Here is a 17,465-nt window from a genome sequence, read left to right as displayed (position 1 = left end):
CTTCCCATTAATCTTAACTTTTGGAATTCAGGTTGTTACTGCATAATGCCAGCTCCTACTGCTACCAGAAGCATTTGCAGATTTGCATTAGTTCATAGGATCTTCTCTCCATCTCCATTTGAAAAGCACAGATTTGCTATTGAATATAGATGAGACAGAAAATATCTTTTCAGTACAGTATTGTGTTAAATGGAAATCAGTTCTCTTCAGAAGGAGAGACATAGTGGTCAGACTTAAGAATCACCATCTGACTGAAGATGATACTGGCTGACAGAGTGAGATAATAATTAATAATAATTAATTTAAGTATATGAAAGTTCAGTGAAAGACTGATGCACATGGTAAGAACCAAGACACCATTGGACTACTGCCTACCACGATGTCAGGGTACTACTTTGTACCAGAAGAGATGTCCAGTCAAAAGAGGACAAACCCACAAAGCAAAGTTATTATCTAATTCTGAACATTCTCCAAAGATCAGGCCAACCATGGCTGGCACCTTTGCTTGTAGTCAATCTCATATTATATGGAGGGAAAATAATAAACCTTTGTGAATGGACAAACAGAGCTTGAGCATCATGGACTTACAGCAACATATCACAGATACAAGAAATGGAGTACCATTAAAATATTTCTCACACTAAAAGCTATTAAAAGACAATATTTTAAGGCTCTAGGTGATCCCACATAAATAAATGGAAAGATTAAAGATTCCAAGAGAAAAAATACAAAGCCATGCAAGCACAATTATTTTCCTAAATGCCAGTGTTGAGAAAACAAGGAGTAGATGTCATGTGAATCTGACTGTGATGAAGACAGCTGCACAGACACATGGCTGGGGCTCCTAAAGGTTCAGATTCTGGGTAATACACCAACAATTCCAACGTGCAAGTCTGCCCCCATCATTCTCTGTACCCACATATTCACCCTGATAGATATACACAGAGAGAAAAGGATCTATTAGGTGTCTCCTTGGTCTCTACTGAAAGATCATTTTGCTTGTTTTTTTTTCCCTAAATAACTTTCAGTATTTTAAATAAAACCAATGGAACTGGAAAAGATTACATCTGTACTTCAGAAAGGTATTGAAAAGATAAGCATACACCTCCAAGTAACACAATTACTTTCAGCACTGACTTGCTCTGCACAGAATATTACTTGGACATGATGAAGGAAATGAGCACAAGAAATGCAAGGTAGGTAAGAAACAGCCTCAACAGAACATAGTGATATGCAAAGTAGAACTATTCATTTGAGGGGCAAGTCTTAAAGAAGATCTTCAAGGATCCATTTGAGGATGAGTCTTTTCTTAATATTTTCACCAATGACCTGGACACAAAAAATTACATGCACTAATTATTCTTTGCTGATGTAAAACTGTAAAGCAGCAACAGTCTTGGCTGAGGACCAGAATATCATACACAAAGAGCTCTATGACCCTGAGGACTGAAGTAATAGAAAGTGGATTAAATTTTAATACCACAAAATACAGTGTTATGCTCTTGAGGTCTGCTATGAAATACAGACAACTGGAAGCAGTAGAGAAAAAGGATGGCCATCATAGGATACCCAAGACACCCATTTGATACAACTTTGAAAAAGACAACTGAAATAATATGATGCATAAGAAAACCTATTTCCAGCAAAGAAAAGAAAATATAAATGTTATTGTATAAAGCACTTTTAGTGTTGCAGCACAAATGCAGTCTATACTTCTGAACATCTATGTTAAAAAAATACAAACTGGATCAGGTACAGAGAATTCTTCAAAGATAATCAAAGGAATAGACAGCTTCTCTGTCTACTGAAGGAAGACACTAGCATACACTGGGAAAAATAAAATTAAGCCAATTATGACACCACATATGCATTGAGCTTGTAGGGCAAGATTTTAATAGTGGTAGGGCTACAAGGGTGGCTCCTGTGAGAGTCTGCCAGAAGCTTTCTCCATGTCCAACAGAGCCAACACCAGCCAACTCCAGGACAGACAGGCCACTGGCCAAGGCTGAGCCTGTCAGCAATGGCAGTAGCACATATGGGATAACAGATTTAAGAAAGGAAAAAAACAATTTTGCAGAAAAAACAGCAGCCAGAGTGAGCAACAGCTCGGCAGACACCAAGGTCAGTGGAGAAGGAGGGGATGGAGGCGCTGCTGGTGCCAGAGCTGAGGTTTCTCTGCAACCAGCAATGAAGAGCATGGTGAGGCAGCTCACCATGGGTCCCCAAAACACATGGAGGTCCATGCTGGAGCAAAGATCCACTTGCAAGACCATGCAAAACTCTACACAGAGCAAGGGTGTCACTATGGAACACAAAAGAACACAGGCACACACCGCTGCTCTCAAGATGAAGAGCAAAAAGGGAAGTTTATTTTCTGACTCCAACATTTATAGTTTTCTAAAAGTGATAGTGGATTGAAGGGTGATGGTGCCACCTCTCCAATGACACTGGACAAACTAACAGTCCATCAAATTTCTCTTCTTCCATAAAAGAATGCAAAACAATGTGTTATTTACAGAAAGTGTGTGAGAAAGTTCTCTACAAGAATGTCAACATCAGAAGGCTTAGAAAATCTTAAAAAATCAGGGTGACACGAGGGTATGCCCAAAGGAGGCTGTAGTCCCGTGGGAAGCAGGCTTCTGTCAGGACCTGTGGACTCATGGAGAGAGGCCACACTGAGGCAGTTTTGCTTGGAGGACTTGTAACCCTGTGGGGGACCCGTGCCGGAGCAGTCTCCTCCTGAAAGACTGCACACTGGGGAAGAGATTAATGTTGGAGAAGTTCATGAAGAACTGTAGTCCATGGGAGGAACTCGCATTGGAGATGATCAAGGAGGACCTTTTTCTAAGAGGCAAAGAATGTGAGAAATTACCACATCCTCCATTCCCTGTCCCTCTGCACTGTTTTGGGGAGAGAAGTAAAGAAAATGGGGAGCGAAGTTGAGGCCCAGAAGACAAGGGATGTCTGGGAGAGCTGTTTTAAGATTTAGAAAGATTTCTCATTATTCTACTCTGATTTTTTTGGCAATAAATTAATTTCCCCAGGTGGAGTCTGTTTTGCCTTTGACATTAATTGGCGACTTATCTCTTCCTGCCCTTATCTTGACCCATGAGCTTTTCATTACATTTTCTCTCCCTGTCCAGCTGATGAGAGGAGTGGTAGAGCCCTTTGGTGGGCATCTGGCATCCAGTCAGAATCAATCCACCACAACATCAGATAGGAAAGCACCAGCAAGGAGAGGTTAATCTAGGCTAAAGAATACTGGCCAAAGGACAAATGGATTCATAATGGCCACAAATACTAAGGCCAGAATTAGGAAGAGGCTCCTCGTTTAATCAGTAAAATGTATTTTTGCAAGAGCCTTCCAACAAAAGTAGTGAGCGCTACAAATATCAATCATCTCAAAATGTATCTTAAGCTCCATGAAAGGGACTCTAATATGTTCTATGATATGATTTCTGAATACAGCTGGAGGCTAAACCTAGTGACACAGAGGTAATTTCACTCGTCTTCCTATTTTCCTACGTCTATTCCAAAATTAATCCATACATATGCACATGCTTCACCTTACAGGAGAGATTATGGACTATGCTTGTCATCATTGTTGTTGTAGCCATGAAAGAAATACCTGTGTTGTTCTTACAACTTCACTTGACTGGTCAGCTAAGTGAGCTAAAGGGGTACTTCTCACCAGATGACATTTAACATTTATTTCTTCCCTCACCCAGATGTCTCAGCCTATTTCAAATCACCTTATTGAAAAAACACATATACATTCCATCAATTACCATTATCTACAGCTTGGTGACAAAAGACAAAATTACAGGAACACTTTGAAATAAATAGGTAAGTTTTGTGTGAAGGCAAACTCTTTCTAGCCCTGCACTTAGCTCACTGCACAGAAAGCTAGATGACATAAAAAATGCTATCCCAACAGTAACAATTCATAATGACAACAAAATTAAATGACGGTCTTTGTAAATTCAGAGGTCATTTGCAAGGTTTCACTAGCATCTTTTATGACCTTTATTGATGAAAATAATCCAGCCTTTTCAACATCAGGAAAGAGGGAATGAAAAGGCAAATGAAATTAGTCTAATTTCCATGTATTGCCAGAGTATTCTTTACAAATAAAATTATTTCAGTTTAACATTTTTTATGAAAAAAAAATCAGCTACTTGAGGAACATGCTTTCTTACAGATAATCTGTTAGAGATCCAGAATACATTTTTATTAATCTAAATCTGTTCTGGCCTTTGTGGTTCTGCCTCTATCATGGGATCTGAGAGCATCTGTTGTCCCCCGGGTACAAGTGCATGTGCCTGGGTCCACACCAGCATAAGCATTACTCATTTTGAGTGTACTGTTTCCAAGGAGGAAGATATTTAAAGGAATGGTCTGGAGGACAATCACAGAATATGCTCTCTCGGCACCAGAAAACTAAATGTGCTTAACCTGGCCTTCCAGTTCAGGGACTATTTCCCAATCATGGGAAACTTAGTAGAATCAATGTTTGCAAACTGTGGATTACTATTCTGCCATTTCTAACTCAGAAATGTAAAATGTCTGTCATATGCATTATTGCATATATATATATAAACATACATATGCATATGTATATATAATACAAGGTATGCTAAAATAATTTCATTGCTGTATTGGGGAAGGGAATTCTGACAACTTCTTCATGACTGCCTTAGTATTGCTATATAAAAGGATAAAAGGAACACAAGTATTTTTTTGTCACAGTAAAAAGATGATAAGCACATAAGACTGAAAAGGATCACTCCCCAAGACATACCAATAAATTAAATATCTAGAACTAGTGGGTTCTAAGAGCTACTAACACTATGAGAGTCCAAAAAATGCAGTTCATCAATATAGACAGAGTTGCTGACACCTATAGGATTCAAGGTGAGAAATCAAGTACCTATGAAATGCCAATTACACTGTGAGCCATTATATAGCAGAAATGAATGATGAGAGCGACAACAGTATGTTACCAACAGATTCTGAAAGACACAATTTCATAGGCAGCTTTCAGATGACCAAATATAAATGGGAAAAGGTTATTCGTATCAGAGATCCAAAGGCACTTGGACTGATCAAATAATTTATTTCATATGCTGGTAGCTACAGAATCTGGTTTGCAGACAGAAAGCAACATTATCATATGGATCTTGACACTGTAAAGGTAATCAAGGATAGAAAGGAAAATGGGAAGATAAGTTCTAGAACAAACGAAGTAAAAAGAAAAAGTGCAATTTTACCTACTGGTATTGTAACAACACATATTTTCATCAGACTTTTAACCTTGCATAAGATTTATTTCCCAGCTGGTATGCACCAGGTGTGTTGCAACAGCACAGTCCATGGGAAGAAGATCTGACTGCTGGCATACAAGACAAGCAAGCAAGATGATTTTTACTATGACTGGAGTCAACATTTCTACAATTCAGAAGAGGTAAGGACTAGCACAAAATAGATAAGCAGCAATAGAAGTATCTATTTCCTCCCCACTACTCTACTTTTGGGGAAGTATTTAGCTTAATAATTTATGAATATTCATTAATTCCTTAGATATTGACTAAAGCTTAGAATATCCATGTCTCAGATAACCAAAATGTCAAAGTCTAAGGCTACATTGCTAGCAATTTCCATTGCCAATATTGAATTCACGGACCACCATAAAGTTACTGCTGCAGAAAGAATAAAATTTTAGCACAGCTTTTTTTGGATATTGACAGTGACAGAATCTTTCAACTGTACATCATAATTCAGAGCTGCTCTAGTAGTATGAATTTAATTTAGCAAAAGCTAGCCTCTGTGAGATGAATATCATATTTCAAATATGACAACATATCATATTTTAAAACTGAACAAAGTCACAGCTTTCCTACCGATAGGGAGCTCAACATATAAGAAGTCATCTGAATCACTCCCTGAGACATGTTTCTTTAGCATCAACTCCCACAGAATACTCCTGCAGTGCTTCCTCATTCCTGTATCTAACTCCATAAGCCAAAAGGACATCTCTTCCTAGAATAGTGGGCACCAGAAACTAAGACAGGAACTAGAAAGCATTGGAGAGCCTGAGTAAAATTTGAATTTATGCAAATTCTATTCAGTTACCATATGCCAGAAGAGGGCCGTGTGGATTTTTACAAACACAATCTAGTTTTGCAAGACACAAGTAAACGAAAGAGATCTCCTCTACACAAATACTGATGGGAGACACAAATATATAAATCTTTTGGACAAACAGACAATCAATTATGAGCATTTTTTTACATTCCCAGCCCATCATAAGTTTTTCTTGAACACATGGTAAAGATAACATAGGTAATATAAAATCCTGATGTCTATAAGACAGTCACTGATTTCCTGCAATAAACTGACAGGCTACAGTCTAGGACTTATCATTGTGAAAAACATTTAAGCAGTTCTTTCTTATCACGCAAATAATTTTGACCCATTTTATGCAGAAGGTTCACAACTGCAATGCTTAAAATGTAAACTCAAACTACATGTTTTCTTCATTCTCTCCCAATACTCAGAAAAATGATAATTCTTTCCCAGTTTGTAAATAAATATGAAATTGTCTCAGGCCAGCATTGTACATGGTACTTTTTTGGAAAACAAATCATAAGGATATCCCTTATATTTTTTTTTTTAATTGTTGAAGGTTAAAAGTACAATAGTGAATACAGATAGAACAGCATTCCAAAAGGACAGAGTCTCCTTAAGACATGCAAACCAGTGCAGGATTTGTGGTAGAAATAGCAGTATAGGTTTCCACAGTAATGATTCAGACATTATATGACAGTGAACTGCTACTCCGTTCACATTAGTGAATTATGCTGCAGTTAGAATCATTCAGTGGCTGGATCTATCTTGGGGGACATTTATTTCATGGCTGGGCTATTACCAAAATTTATATAGAAGACATACCTGCTTTTAGCTCATTCAGATAACAAAGCAGTCTTTAAACAGGTTTGTAACCTGAAACAATCATCCATTCTAACACCTAAACCTTTCATGTGCAGGACTAAATACGGGATTGAACTGCTATTTTTAGTGCTCTGATGAGAGTAATAAGATACCACCTCACAAACTCTAACTGGTTTGTCCTCTAAGGGGCATGTATTTGAGTAAGGATAGCAAAAACCAGACTCTACATTGATCCTGAGTTAAGGCTAAACAGCAGGAATCCAATCAATTTGTAGGTGAAGTCAAGACTTTGGTTTTCACTTATTATGTAAGTATCTAGGGGTCTTACAGATGCTATAGACACCCTGTTAGACTACTTGCTCTCTTCAGAGATACAACACTTGTGTATGCAGACCAATGTTCTCAAAAGAGGAACAATTTGGCTACATTTGTTGTGGCAGAGTTACCTTACACTCAACCATCACAGACATTGTTTCATGAATCTTTTACTCACTGCAGAAAAATTACTGAGAGAAGCATATGCAGACTCTCTTCTCACTCTGCTTCAGCACCTGTGCAAAAACGATCCTCCCCTCCATTATTTTCTGTTCATACATTAATTTTTTTCTATTTAGTAAATATCTGTTTAAAGGAATATTATTTAGGGAGTCTTACAGAGTACCAACCACTTGACTGGATCCACTGATTTGTCTCATGCATGCAGATATTTGATCAAAATTGTGTAAGTATTAGCTTTGAAAACTAAATAGCAAAGTCCCTCCCCTATATCTTTTTAGCATTTTTGCTTCCAGAGGAAGGACATATTTACCAGAGGGCACATAAAGGAGCTACAGTTCCTGCTCGACCCCATTTGCTCTGCACAGATCGATGTGCTCTCCATGTCATATTACAGAGGATGTGTTATGCTGTTCAACAGCACCCTTATTCACATCCTGACTGTATCCAGTCCTGCTGTATAGCAGTACTGTATGAACAGATTGCTTTCATGACAGTTTTGAGACTCAGAGGGAGCCGGTTTCAATTGCAATTTTATTTTTAATCATCCTACAAGGGATGTCTACAATCTAAGACACAACTGTCTCCAACATGATGCCAGTGTAAAATAAGTGGATGCTTCTGAATGGTTACCTTACATAGCTTTAAAAGGCAAGCCATGATCCTGGAGAGATTCAGAGTCCTAGTACCCAGTTTGAAAAAAAAAGCCTTTTTTTTTAGTTCCCATCTTCTTTTTCTTGTAGTAACTACATAAAAACGTGGTTAATTTGGGAAACTGTTTCAAAAACTATATGGAAGTATCCACATTCAGCTTGAATTCTGTATTCCTGGATAACCAGAGTAGTATGACTCAGAGGACTGGATAAACTTCCCAATCATCTGTTTCACAAAAGTACTTCAAGTACTTTTTAAACATTGTCAACTACAATTGTGTGATTATTTTAGCCCTTTGCACTTGCACTGTGAAATGCTCAAATTAAACAAGACCAATTAAGCACATTCTTTTTGTACAGGATAACACTTATCTCAAGTGGTGTAATTGGCACTTTGGTTATGTGTACACTATGTAATGCAGTGCAATACAGAGATGGCCAGCCTAACAGGAAAGAACACAATCATGGTAATTACAAAAAGAGTGCAACAATGTGGAAGGGAGGAGAACTTTGGAAAAAGGAAAATTAACTTCCGGAACAAAAGCTTCTTTAGCATCCACACTTGGGTTCCTCTAAACAGCTTTAGGATATTTTTACCAGTGGATAAATGAAAGTGCCATGCAGTAATTGTCTTTGATAGACAAGAAAAAGATATCTGCATCTCATTACCGGGTCCTACTACAGCAGATCCATTTTAATCAACTGATTCCAGTCTCCTTTCCTAGACAGAAACGCACATCTTCCAGAATAAATGGCCACCTGATTATACAGTCTCTATGGCCTTATAGCTCTGTCCAGGTAGTTATTATCCTGTCAAGGTTTCCATGACAACTTTCTTTGGTCACAATGGCCACTAAGTAAAGCCATTCATTTAAGTGAACACATTTTGGCTCAAAGCAAGATGTAATGAACTATCACTTTCCATCTTATTCTATGTATTCTAAGGATACTCACAAGGGAATCCAAACATCTTTGGCCACATGTTTGTATTCTCCACTGGATTAAGGCTCCCAAAAAGTGAAATCCCCTTTTCACTTGTGGAACAGTTCAGTAAAATCCAAAGATGTTGTCAGGACTGAATGGGAGAGAGGAAATAAATGAATTGCACAGGAATATGATCACATGCATCAACGACATAAAAAGTGCCAGATACGAGGTAAAAAAAAAGATACATCCTTTTTTGAAAAAGCACATGGACACATTCACCAGCTGTGCTGCATCCCTCTTGAGGCAATATCATACAGGCAGAAAGAAAACACCATCCTGGAGAAGGATTTCTGAGAAATGCAAGGTGTTAGCAATTAGCTACAAATTGCTTAATTAATAAAGAACTAAATTATTACACTAACTAATCTTGTGATTATAGACTGATTTAAGCATTGCTGATAAGTACTATTATTATTAGTCAGCAATGCAGCCATATCATACAGTATTTCATTTGCCTTAGAAAAGATGAAATTGTATGAGGTTAATGCTTTTTCTGATTTATGGAAATTTAACTGCTTGCCTCCTGTTACTGTAAGTACCCATGTGGTTAAATCACCTTTCCTTATTTTAAAGAAACAAAACCAGAGATTTTTTAAAAAATTATTTCAATTCCTAATATCTCTCACAACAAAACTCTCCATTTTGTTGACATCTTGGGTTTTGTGTCATACTACAAAAACCACTTGGTTACCAATATCAGGTTATACTAAGATGATTAAAGTGCCATCAGCTGTAGGATGATGACAATGGTCCTTTGTGCTTTATATCTGTTTCCAGGTGTATGTACACACCATAATAGGTGCCTTCTTCAAATTATATTTCTGCTGGCTCACTTGATTAATTCTAGATTTTTACATATTTTTCCCCCAAAAATGAAGCAAAATCAAAAATGATTTGACATAGAATGTTAAATGTTGCAAAGATACACTTTCGGCGATGAGCTGAAAAGGAGGAAAAACATTAGTCATATCACAAAGCAAAGCTTATATATTAATGGTGAGAATATGAGAGAAGACAATGGCAAAATTAAATGATAGCTTGTTTCAAAGTATAAATCAAATTTTCTATAATTTTCTTAAACTCTAGCAGATAGTCACCTTTTACCAGCATAGAGCCTGATTTGCACTGGCGTCCCTGCCTGCTCTATGGGATGCTCCACTGAGCACACTCTCAGCAAATCTGCTTGTGACACCAAGCTGTGTGCTGCAGTTAACAGGCTGGAGGGAAGGGATGGTGTCTAGAGGGACCTTGAACAGGATTGAAAGGTGGGCCTGTGAAAGCCCCACAAAGTTCAAATGGGCCAGCTGCAAGGTCCCAACCTTGGGTTGGGGCGATTCAAAGCACAAGTACAGGCTGGGCAAGAATGGATTGAGAGCAGCCCTGAGGAAAATGACTTGGGAGTGTTTGTGAATGAGGAGCTTGACATGACCTTGTAACGTGTGCTAGCAGCCCAGAAATCCAGTCACATCATGGGCTTCATCAAAAGCAGAGTGGCCAGCAGGTCAAGGGAGTTAATTCTGCCCATTTTGTTCTTCTGAAATGCCATGTGGAGTGCTGCATCCAGCTTGGGGGTCCTCAACACAAGAAGGACATAGACCTGTTGGAGCAAGTCCAGAGGAAGTCTATGAAGATGATAAGAGGGCTTTCCAATGAAGACAGGCTGAGAGAGTTGAGGTTGTTCAGGTTAGAAAACAGAAAGTTCCAGGGAGGACTTAGAACAGCCTCGAAGTACATAAATGGGGCCTAGAAGAGAGACAGAGAGGGACCTTTTGCACGGGAATGTTGTGACAAGGACAAGGGGGAATGGCGTCAAACAGACAGAAAGCAGGTTTACATTTGGTATTAGGAAGAAATTGTTAACTGTGAGGGTGATGATCGCTGGCACAGGCTGCCTAGAAATGCTGCGGATGCCTCATGCCTGGAAGTCTTCAAGGCCAGGCTGGATGGGTTTTGAGTCACCTGGCCTTGTGGAAGGCATCCCTGCCCATGGCAGGGGGACTAGAACTAGGTGATTTTGAAGGTCCTTCCAATGCAAACCATTCTGTGATTATATAAAAAAAATACTGTTGACCTTTTCTTTAAGAACACTTAGACAGCAAATGCTTTTCTACAGGGTTTCTGAGATGTTATTCCACAATTCTATATAACCAAGGTGTTTGACAATGATTGGAGCCTATTTCGTTCAATGGCTTAATGCCAGGTGGTTGGCTGAAAGCCACAGCACTTTGCACAAATGAACAAAGGGTCTTGCTAGAACCTTCCAGAAGTACAGGCGCCCACATTCTTTCTTAGACAATTAAAGTAATTACTGATCACAATGCTCACATACAGTAACATATATACAAAGACTTAAAATATGTTAGAATTCACTAGTTTAACTCAATGCATTTTTCTGAGAAGTCTTACGACATTTTGTAAACTTGAACATACACAACTGACAACAGAAACTGGGTACCTAATAGATAGCAATTTGAAAAAAATCAGTAGTGCTTAAGTATATTCAGGTGTTTAAGTGGGTAGATGGCACTCTGAAGACACTGAGACTTTAAAAAGTTTCCATTAAAAAGGAGTGGGGTTTAGAACATTTTAGTAACATCCAAGATTTTTTTCTTTACTATTAATGCACTATGGTCCAATTACAGTGAAAACACAATTAGCAGTAATTCAACAAGAGTTTCCAAAAATCCTTCTTGCAACATCTATCTCATTTGCTGGTCTTCATTCCTCCCCTTTTCCTTAATTAGTTCCCTCTAGTTACACAGAATGATTTGACTGATAGAATCAATGTAAGAAGTTTTGCTATTCTTTTAAACCAGCTTTGCCACTGTAACAAAACAAAACCAGAGTTGTAACTCCCATATAAATAAATGCATTTTCTGTGATGAGGTCCCTGCCTAGCTTCCTCCTTTTCTTCTTCATATGAACTTTTACACCTCTTATCTCTTCTGACAGGCAACAAATGGGAAAGCAGATAAGTAAAAAAGAAAATTGAACAATTAAGGGAAAAAATAAGAAATAATGCAGGAGAAAAGCAGTTATGTTATGCTGTGTTTTGTGGGGTACTAAAAATGCTTTAAGCTATGTCCTGCTGAATAATCCAAAACCTTAAGCTTTTTTTTTTTTTTTTTTTTTTTTGCATTTAGATCTGTTGAAAACTGGGACCAGAAAGACAGGGGTTAAATGGCCAGGAAGCAGGTACAGCTGAGACCCTGCAACCCAACAGCCAGTGCTGATACCTTGGAATGAGCACACTATAAAAGAGAACAAGGCTGCTAATAAGAAACCATACAGCTTGTTTCATAGATTAACAGCCTTCTGGCCTACTTCAGCTTTGTTGTTGTGACCTGCAATGGTAAGAGTTTTCATTGGAAGTTGTTTGTTTACTTAATCTGTTGGCACGTGTAATTTAATAAGAGGGTTTTATTCCGTTTTGCTCTGAGAAAAGTAGAATAATGAGCTTGTCTTACATTAGCTGCTGTATTTATCTTTTTGCTGAGAAAGCAAAAACAACTGCTGATTAGCAAAGGTGCTAGCTAAGTTGTCTTGAGATCGAGTACAACAAAGTATGTTAAAAAAAAAAAGTCAAATATAAGGGAGCTGACTGGCAAGATTTGGGTTACTTGGTAGAACCAAAACAATTTGGCTCTGAACAAAAAACAAAATTGTTTGTGCCCTGAGGCATCCTGTATGTGGTGTTCCTAAGTCTAAAACATATTTTTAAATAGAACAGGTAATTATCAAATTGTTTTCTTGTGTAAATACAGAATAACATGCAACGGGGATGAAGAGACACACTGTTCTATAATTTTTCACCAATGCAACATGAAGTTCTTCTCGTGTTTGTTGAAAAAAGTGGCATTGATAAACTGAAGACAGTTGGTGGTCTCGAAAATGGGAAACATCTCTCTGGATGTGGAGATTTGCATTTGGGTAGTCCTGCATGAGACTTGATAACTTTGGCTTTTTGTGTGGTGGGGTTTCTTTTGTGGGTTTTTTTGGGTTGGGGGGGTGGGGGGGTTTGTTGTTGTTTTTGGGTTGTTTTTTTGCTTGTTTTTCTTAGCTGGGGCTGTTTTATAAGGCTTTTTCTTGTTTTGGAGTGTTAAGGATTTTTCTTTGAGGGAGGTATGTGATGCTTTTTTAAAAGCCATCTTGGCTAGCCAGTACTACTGAAGGTTACCTGAGGAGTCCCTAGGAGGGGTGCCACATGAGCTCACAAGACAGAGGCAATGCTTGTGTAGTTTTGTCAGTATACTATGAAAAAAAGAGTGCTTAAAGCTTGGATTGTGCTGGTAACTACGTTAGTGACATACAAAGTTGTCAGACTACTACAAGTAGGTGATCAAATGCAGTTTCATTATATTCAAGAATATCCCAAAGAGCTGTGGTCATTTGTGGCTTGTGAAAAGTAGCATATCTCAATAGAGACAAAGCTTAAACTTACAAAATCTCAACAAGGAACAGTGATGATGCTAAAGACAAAATCCTACTGTGAAAGAAGTACTCGTTACCTTCTGGGGCGATTAAGCAGGCTCCTTGAAGTTGAGGAAGCATGTCAGGACCATTCTATGGTGTGAAATGTCTTTTAGACATACCGTATCTGCAGCTTCCCAGTGGGATCTATCCTAGTTGGGTTACTGCACTAAGAGCAGATTCAGCTCTGTGGAAGGAGCACAAAGCCCAGGGCTACAGCATTGAGGGGAAATGCCAGGCTCTGCTGTCTCCCAGCACCATCCCAGTGAGAGAACGGTTGTTTCCCAATACTGGGTATAAGCCTGCCTTAGCCCGAATCATCGTCTTTGCATATGCTGTAACCATGGGTGAGGGCTTTAGACAGGTTTTCCTGCTGTGCCGCTTGTTTATGGCAGCTTATAGTAACAAGGCAGATGAAAGGTGAATGGGATCACAGAAAACCGAGTAGAATGTTTTCTCAGTGCTCCCTATGTTGTGCAATGCCAAGGCATAGCAATTCCAGGGGAGCATCACAGCTGACTGGTTCCAGACTGGAAAGAGTAGAGCTGTGGCAGCTTCAGTGCTGCACCTGAATTAATTAGTTATGCTTATAGACGGAAAGGGTAACTTATTTGGGAACAGACTGTGCTAATGCTACACAGCCCTAGGCATTGAAGCTGTTAGCTGGGAATGGCACGGTGAGAATATGTGGTGTTTTGTGTTACTAGCTGGCAGAAGTTTACTGTATTGCTACACTTCAAGCCATATGGAGTGGAAACATCTGAGCAGGTCTGAGGGAAGAATTTTAAATATGAACACAAGTCTAAAGTTGATGTCATACTTTAGCACTGCCTTAAAGACTTACATAAAACCCAGTTTTTGTTGCTTTTGATGTTTTGTGGTTGCCGGGGTGCCCAGAAAAATGCAAGCAGAAAGGTTTCTTACAGAAGTTGCTAAATATAATTAGATTGTTCACCCTAAACTATATACTCAATCCTCAAGTTCAGTGACTCTCACAGCAATAACAGCTACAAAAGCTATGATTTGCAAATGGTTTATTGAAAAATCTAGACTACTCTCCCTCAGGATGTTAAAACACAAAACTGGATTTACCCTGCCCCTGAAGAACATTGCCTGTTAAAGACAGCAATTCTGTGTCTCTCAGATAATAAGAAAATGATCAATTCTCCCAACTGAGCTGAGTTCCTGACTCACTCTATCCTAAGCCAAAGTGACTCAGAGACACAATTTTCTACCTCCTCACCACATTATTTGTCAGGGGAGGAAGCCAAAGCATATGTACTAGATAAAATGTTAATACCATCAGCCAGAACTTAGGGGATGCATTTTATTTCATTATTCCTATTGACTTCCACCCTAATATCCAGTTACAGAAGAATGTGACTGCTCTTGATGTAAGGAAACTGTCCCATGAAAACAGGGTCCTGAGGTTCTGACACTGAAGACTGGGAGGTGCTGAGTACTAATCAATATGAAACACATGACGGTCTTAGGAGTTACTAATGATAAAACAATGTATAAAGGGTTTGTCTCACTGGTAAACATGTTTATCAAGTGTTTCTTCTTGTATATCAGAAATACGAAACCTCACAAAGGGTATCTACAAAGTAGTCATTGATTTTGAATTACTTGCTATTAGATTACTTTCATTTTTATGTATGAGACCAAAAACTTTCCTTTTTCATTTATTACCTCCAGGGGCACCATCTTGACTTGATACTTTTTTTTTCCTCCTTACCTGTATGCAATATTTTGTACATATGCAGGCAGGAATTTAAAGTGAGAATTATAAATTAAGAGAACCAGAATACCTATATGTGAGAAAAAACCATAACCCCCCAAAAATATAGTACCTAAATTGCCTGGTTCAATCTATCCCAGCCCCAATAGTTGACCAGAAATAAAATTGAATTAGATTTACTAATTCTATGGTTTACTTTCACAAGTGAAAACATTGCTTTTGATAGGAATTCACATTAGCAGCCCTTTTACAGGAGTAGATTCCCACAGGAAAACTCCTAATTTCCTGGGATAATTCATTCCGACGAACTGTGCCTCACTGTGCTTCAAACATACATGGCTGTACTTCCAAGTAAACCAGGCAACTTAGTACATCTATGGCCATCTGTAAAATTTAACTGGTGCTTATGGCAAATGGTCCTACATAAACTGCAGTCCTGTATAACCACAGGACTAACAAGTAATTTCAATGCAGAATAGCATAGATTTTCTGTGTTCCAAGCACTCATAATTTATGCAATCAGAACGGTTCCCCTGTATTCAAATTTGAGCAGAAAGAAACGGTTTAGCTTGCAGTAAAATACTACTGCCACCATAAAATCATAGTCTACTGGTAGCTGCCAGATCTAAATAATAATGGTTCAAATGCTGGACTATAGCAGTATCAAGCTGTCAGTTTACACTCTTGTCAAGAGCAGTTATTTCAAGGCTCACAAACTTGATGCTTAAATAATATTAATTTATATTCTAAAATATTTATCTAACTTCAAGTCCTTCACAGAAAGACTACTGTGTTATCTACACCTACAGTCCTTTTTAAACATTCACAACACAAAATATCCTGAAACCTTTAGGCTGTCTCAGGAAATACATGTCCTGCAGTATCCTGATCAATTCTCTCCCAGTTATGACTTCCTCTCTGCACTGTGTTCTTTCATTTACCCTGGTGTATGTAGCCTTCCTTGCAGAACTGCAAGGGGAGCTGGCAGGGATCCAGGACAACCTGTCAGCACAAGCAGCAGAGAGGTGATGAGTCAGCAGAGGCACTGTGTGTCTTTGCGCTCTGCCGCAGCACCGCTCGCTCCAACCCTCCTGGAGACAAGTCTTGGCTTTGACCTTGAAAAGTGTCCACAGCTCCTGCTCATCCTTATTTTGATGAAAGGGAGGATGTGTCCTTCAGTGAACCTGAAAATGTGGAGCTGCCCTACAGAAGCTAATAACCCAAGGAACAAGAGGCTCTGTGTAATCTGAGGATTATGTGAGGCTTAACCTGAGAACAAGGCTGGTGTTTTGTAAAGCAATTCAGTAAGAACCATCACATAAACTGCAGTGCTAAAACTATTTTAAAATAGATCAATTTCACTGCATTTGCTCCACACTGCATTCAGCACATCCCAAATGTGATAGCTGTACACAGAAAAATCCAGCACCTGCTACATACACTGTGATTGCACATAGAATAAGACAAAATTACCTAGGGTTCAGGAATAAGATGTCCACATTAAAAGGACATCAATGTGGCCACTCGTGTATTCAGGTATTTTTATCTTCATTCTTTATACTGCTTTTTAATAAAAAGAATTTAAATGGCTCCCTCTTGTGTCAAGAGAAAGGCAGTATCATTTTGGCAAAAATCTAGTCCTTGAGCAGAAATGAGATTTTTATCCATATTTATACTGCAGAGTCTAGTTATCAGTATGTTGTGGTGACTGAGGAGACTGAACACCTGTATCCCTTTCTGCTTAGGTACTCTTTGAAACTACCTAAAATAAGTACCACGAACAGTTACCCGTCAGCTGCACACGATGAAGGGTAGGGAAAAATAACTTGTGAACCATATGTATTGCATCCCTTCTAATTTGCTATTGCAGTCTAGACTAGATAGGTATCTTGTCTTGGAGATCCCTGTCCTTCAAGATCTTTAACATCTCAGCATAGAATATCTGGATCAGTGTAGCTTAGTTTACTTGTGTTTTTCACAGGTGGGCAAATCTTCACCTTGTAAGGGATGGGAGGAAAGCAATGAACTCTGACAGAAAACTCTGAGCATGAAAGAGTCAGTGAATAGCAGTGAGGAAGGAAAAACCTGATTTCAACAACCCTGCAAATCTTCTTTCCTTCTTTTTAGTACCTGCTAGCTGATAAAGTTTATTGTTCTGGCTTTTGAAT

General features: G+C 38.6%; 1 long non-coding RNA gene across 1 annotated transcript in view; it reads right to left on the bottom strand.

Annotated features, from left to right (window-relative positions):
- LOC132326418 (uncharacterized) overlaps positions 1 to 17,465 on the bottom strand; it is a 70,615-nt gene that overhangs the window by 50,795 nt on the left and 2,355 nt on the right. The window contains exon 2 of the long non-coding RNA XR_009486229.1: positions 9,054 to 9,174. This is a non-coding gene — a long non-coding RNA (uncharacterized LOC132326418). The remainder of the gene's footprint in view (positions 1 to 9,053; positions 9,175 to 17,465) is intronic.

The sequence above is a fragment of the Haemorhous mexicanus genome, chromosome 4 (genome assembly GCF_027477595.1).
Source record: "Haemorhous mexicanus isolate bHaeMex1 chromosome 4, bHaeMex1.pri, whole genome shotgun sequence".
NCBI lineage: Eukaryota > Metazoa > Chordata > Aves > Passeriformes > Fringillidae > Haemorhous > Haemorhous mexicanus.
Note: the sequence above shows the minus strand (reverse complement) of the source record. Positions and strands in the feature narration are given on the sequence as shown.